This window comes from Syngnathoides biaculeatus, chromosome 11 (assembly GCF_019802595.1).
Source record: "Syngnathoides biaculeatus isolate LvHL_M chromosome 11, ASM1980259v1, whole genome shotgun sequence".
Taxonomy (NCBI): Eukaryota; Metazoa; Chordata; class Actinopteri; order Syngnathiformes; family Syngnathidae; genus Syngnathoides; species Syngnathoides biaculeatus.
The window spans coordinates 9,052,774-9,058,958 of NC_084650.1; positions in this window are offsets into that span (position 1 = coordinate 9,052,774).

Below are 6,185 nucleotides of genomic sequence, written 5' to 3' on the forward strand. Positions count from 1 at the left end.
ACTTTCACTTCGAACCCCTCAAAATCCCATCAAGCAGCAGGAGCATGAAACCACATGCAAGCATCTTTTTCATATTTCTCTACAATTTCTTGATTTGTTTTATTGGACAAAACACATCTTCTTTTCACTGCTACTTGCCATCAATTGCAACTTCAGGTTCAACTTTCACTTCGAACCCCTCAAAATCCCATCAAGCAGCAGGAGCATGAAACCACATGCAAGCATCTTTTTCATATTTCTCTACAATTTCTTGATTTGTTTTATTGGACAAAACACATCTTCTTTTCACTGCTACTTGCCATCAATTGCAAAGAGGATAGAAATGGCTCAAGTGAACACTTTATTTCCAGAAGAGGCAGGAACATAGGGTGACTTGCAAGACGGGGGTAGAAGCATGAAGGTGGATTCCATTTTGTGCAGACAATGTAATCAGAAGGAGGTTACTGACTATAAGGTAGTGCTAGGGAAGGGTGTAGTTATATAGAATACAATGGTGGCGTGGTGTTGTGTGGGATGGCTGTTGGGGAAGAAGACAAAGGCAGAGAAGAGAACTATGCAGTGGAAGCTGAGAAAGTAGGAGTGTTTGAGCAAGTGGCTGCGGATTCTCCTGGACCCTGTCTACGAAAACCACAACCAATGCGGCCAACTCCTTCATCATTGATTTCCTCCCCTCACATTGACCTTTGAAATAGAGTTGGAAGGCAGCATTTTAGAGACAAGGCCTCAGGTCTTCATGTCCTTTAGTCCTCTCCATTGCCTGCTGAACCACACAAAGTAAAGCAAATTTATTTATAGCGCGTGTTTCATATACAATGTGCTCTACATAATTTAAAAAAATGGAATACAAAGAAATAAAACATTTAAGGCAGGGAGAAGAATTAAAGATGAAAATAAAAATACAATTGAAAACAGCGTACAGAGGAATAAACATTTAAAAGTGTAAATACTCTAAAAAGCAAGAAGTTTTCAACCTGGATTTAAAAGCATTCATACTTGGGCTGACATCACTTCTGTCTCCATTTGCTTCACTATGTTTGCTTTGGACTCTACCCTCCACTATTTGACCTGACTCTGTTGATCTCAGAGTTCCACTGGGTTTGTATTTTGTAAGCATTTCTTTCATGTATTCAGGACCTAAACCATTTAGTGATTTATAGACCAGTAGAGGAACTGTAAAATATATTATAAAGCTGACTTGGAGCCACTGTAAAGTCATTTGAATTTGAGTTATATTCTTATACAATAGTCAAGGCTACTTTTAAAAAAGCATGGATGAGCTTTTCTTGGTCTGCTTGACACATGCAAGCCTTCACTCTATGTTCTTCAGATGGTAAAAGGCAGTTTTTGATATGATTCTTGAAAGTCATGTCAGAATCAATCAGAACACCAAAAGATACTGAGTCCAGGTATTTACTATCAGCAATCGTCTTTTCTTTCTTGCCAAGGGCAATTATCTCACTTTTGTTTTGCTTTAGTTGGATAACATTTTGGCTCATCCAGTTATTTTTTCTGCTTTAAAAAGTTACACAACACCTCATTTGAATAGTAACCATCTGGAGACACTGCTAAATATAACTGTGTGTAATCTGCATAGCTATGATAGAATTAAAATTCTTAAAAAACTGATACATGGTTAGCATATATAGGCTGACCAGGAGCGGTCCAAGAACTGACCCTTGAACGACGCCATTGGTCATTCCTATTTGTTGAGATTGAGCACTTCCAATTGTTACAAAGTAGCTCATTTCCTGCAGGTAGAACCTAAACCATTTCAGGACTGTTCCATTTAGTGCTACTCAAGTTTTCAACCTGTTCAGCAGTATGTTATGATCTACCGTAACAAACGCCGAAGTAAGATGCAACAAGACCAAAACTGACACCTTTCATGAGTCAGTATTCAACCTTATGTCATTTAACACTTTGATAAGATGTCATGATCCTGCCGCTTCAGCACGAGCCTGTGTGTACCGACCTTCGTCCGTTCTCCGACCAACCCCGTAAGCCTGACTCCTTCTTCTGCCTGCGTTGATTGTTCTCCCGTGTACCGACTCCTGCCTGTTCGCTCATCTGCTCTCTTCGCCCGACGTCCGAACTACCGCTGCTGCACCGGACTGCCTGCTCGATCCCCGACCTCGGCATATAATAAACGTGTCTCTTCTTGAACCACCTTGCGTCTTCCGAGTTCCTGCATTTGGGTCCTACTCTCGTTTCCGATGGGACGTGATAGAACGAACTGGCCAATACAGGACCCAGCAGGAAAGACCCGGCGTCGCCGGGACCGTCGCAAGGTAGACCGTCTGCCGGAGGACCAAGCCCGTCCAATCCGGGAAGGCTCCCTGACGTCCTCCACTTCCGTGTCTTACGCTCCGCCAGCGAGGTATGAATACGTCCCGAACACGACCCGTCCGGCTCCTCATATTCTTCTGGACTTTTTGGAATATGAGGAGGACCGCGATTTGTATGACCGGCTGCCTGAGTACGACTCCGACGACTTTGATTTTGAATCTCTTTGCCCGGCTTTTCATCCCAGTCAGTTTATTTCACCTCCCCGCGTTTCCAGCATCCGAGCGACTTCGCCCTGTAGGTCCAAGTACACCAATCTGTACGAGGGAACCCGCTTGGCCATCTACCCGGGACCTCTGCGTGGCGGCCAGAGGAGACGCCCCGGCCGGGCGCTCCCTTGTGACTCCCGCTGCGCGGCAACTAAGACACAGTCCTCCCACTCCTCGCCGGCAACGGCGAAACCCGCAGACCAGCAGCTGGTGGCGGGGCTTCCAGCCCAGAGGGAGGAGGAGTCGCCAAATCACGGGGCGTTCCGCCGCGAAATGCGGGCGGAGATAGAGCGGCAGAGCGCCGAGTTGGCGGCTCTCGCGGCCCAGGTCCGGCAAGGATTGGCGAACCAGCCGAGCTACGCTGACGTCGCAACGCAGGTTCACGTGGCAGTTGGAACTGACCCACTCCCGAGACACGCCCACGTGTCAGTTGCGTCTGACTCTCCACCTACTCAGGTTCACGTTGCCCTGGAAACTGATTCCCCACCGCGCCACGCCCACGTTGCTGTTTCAACGGATGCACTGCAAGCTCACGTGGCAGTGGGGACTGACCCGATGCCGCCTCACGTTGCTGTCCAGGAGGTGGCGACGTCTTCACAGCCGCTTCTCGTCCGTGCTCTGGAGTGGCAGTGGCGACCGGCCCGCGGTCGCTCCCCGTTCCTACTCTGTCGGCGACGGGCATGCCCATACGTTCCTGTCCAGGAGGTGGCGACGGTGACACTGACGGTGCCTTCTCACGTTCCTGGCCAGGAGTTGGCGACAGTTCCCCAGCCACCTCACGCTCCCGTGCAGGAGGAGGTGGAGTTGGTGATGCTGCCTCCGCCTTCTCACGTTCCTGTCCAGGAGGTGGCGACAGTTCCCCAGCCGCCTCACGCTCCCGTCCAGGAGGAGGTGAAGTTGGCGATGGGGTCTCCGCCTTCTCACGTTGCTGTCCAGGAGGTGGCGATGACGATGGGGTCGCCGCCTTCTCACGTTGCTGTCCAGGAGGGGGCGATGGCACCGCCGCCTTCTCACGTTGCTGTCCAGGAGGGGGCGGTACTGACGCCACCTTCTCACGTTGCTGTCCAGGAGGGGGCGGTACTGGCGCCGCCGCCTTCTCACGTTGCTGTCCAGGAGGGGGCGGTACTGGCGCCGCCGCCTTCTCACGTTGCTGTCCAGGAGGGGGCGATGGCGCCGCCGCCTTCTCACGTTGCTGTCCAGGAGGGGGCGATGGCGTCGCCGCCTTCTCACGTTGCTGTCCAGGAGGGGGCGATGGCGTCGCCGCCTTCTCGCGTTCCTGTCCAGGAGGGGGCGATGGCGTCGCCGCCTTCTCACGTTGCTGTCCAGGAGGGGGCGATGGCGTCGCCGCCTTCTCACGTTCCTGTCCAGGAGGGGGCGATGGGGTCACCGCCTTCTCACGTTCCTGTCCAGGAGGAGCTGGGGAGTTATGTGGAGCCACCCTGGAGCTGGAGAGACTACGGGATGGTGGTGGTTATTGCTCTGGTCCTTCTCTCCATCATCCTATTCGCTCCAGATGGCTCCCAGCCGCTTCATGACCTGGCCTCGTTGGCGACCAATCCCTGGTCGTCTTGCAACGACGGTGTGGGAGGTTCTCGTCCGGAGCAGTGGCCTGCCTCGTTCTGGTTCCTGCTTCGCCGTTTGGTTCCTCACAGAGGTCGTCCGCCCGAATCGCCCCGTGGGGACCCTGGTGCTTGGCGTCCGGGTCGTCCTCCTGACCTGTCCACCCAGACGCCTCGTGTTTGGTGGCCTGGATGGCCACCAGTCTGGGGTTCAGGGGGGGGAAGATTGGGCTTGCATGCTTAAGCCTCTGCGCCTGTTATCAGACACATCCATCATCTACTGATCATATATTGGCTAACCTCTCCTGTTTTAACTTTATAGGGACATGTGTTCAGGTGGAAAGTCTCAACAAAACATGGTTTCATGATATCCATCGCCAAATTACCCCATTGCTCCCATACAGCGATGTGTGATGGTGGTGTGTTGGTCAAAAGTTGTATGACACACTGATAAATGCATCAGGAACGTGTACACTGGTATCACTGCTCTAACCTGTGACTGTGTTTATGTCCACAGCAGAGGATATACGATTGGCCGCATCCATCTTTGGACCTCCTCACGGTTTCTCCCGAAGGTGAATGTCCTCTTGAAAAGCTGAAGATGCGACATACATTGATGCATTCCATGAGGTGTACCAGATTAGTATAAATTGGCTAACTAGATTGATGCAGGATGGAAATCCATCTTGTTATGGATAACCCCGAATAAAAACGTTGACAGAATCAACTACATACATTACAATGTATAGAAACTAGGTAACTATATGGAAGCAGGCTTTATTGCAGTAAGAGAACAGTTAGCTGGAATCTCACTCATGGCGTTCCAGAACCGCATAGTGGTCGACATGCTCCTGGCCGAAAAGAGTGACGTCTGTTCAATGTTCGGTGACAAGTGTTGTATGTTTATTTCAAATAACAGAGCACCAGATGGGTCATCCACAAGGGCCATTGAAGATGTCTGCACCCTGAAACACAAAAAGGAACACTCTTGTGTGAACACATCAGCCTGGTCTGAATGGTGGAGAAAAAATGTTTGGTAAATATAAAAAACGTGTTGTTCTCTGTCCTGGTTTCTACAGCTGTGTTTGCAGCTATTCTTATATTGTGTGGATGTTGTTGTTTTGCCTGCATAAGGGCATTACTTAACCAACTTATAACCACTGCTATGCCCCCGACAAGGTAGACTTTAGAGTTCCTTTGAAGTAGAATTACTCGGGGTGTTTTTCTAACTTACTTTCTAAGGTCGGAGCTTAATTATCACTCGGGTTTACCTAATTCAATGGTAAAATACACAATATGGTGATTGTGCTAACAGAAATAAATACATAAATTAAATATATACCATTGTTGGCAGTATGGTGGCTCAGCTGGTAAAGCGTTGGCCTCACAGTTCTGCCTGTGTGGAGTTTGTATGTTCTCCCCATGCCTTCGTGGGTTTTCTTTGAGTACTCCAGTTTCCTCCAACATCCCAAAAACATGCAACATTAATTGGACACTCTAAATTGCCACAAGGTGTGATTGTCAGTGCAACTGTTTGTCTCTATGTGCCCTGCGATTGGCTGGCAACCAATTATACCCTCCCTACTGCCTGTTGACAGCTGGGATAGGCTCCAGCAATCTCAACGACCCTAGTGAGGATAAGCGGCAAAGAAAATGGATGGATGGATGGATTGTTGTTTCTTGATAGTATGAATAATGGAGGCAACGGATGCCCTTTTTTGGCTTGATCACAGGATGCCAAAAAAATCTGTGCTTCTGACGGATCTACAGAGATGGTGAACCTTATATTAATAAATATATATCCAATTTGTTCTGCATCTGGATCTGCCTGTTAGTTCATAGTGCACTGAACCTTGTCATGAGGCGAAGTTACTACAGTCTGCGTTTCATTCAATGCCAGTTCCAATACTTCAGCCCTTGAACCCTAAAATATAGTATGAGGGCTCAAAAGGTTGATTTCTCCACCACTGTGTGAACAGGATAAAGGTTAAAGAAAGTGGATAGATTGATGGATGTATTTATTAAAATACTTTTTGACATATAATTATTGATGAGGAGGTTCACTCTTTTGCCA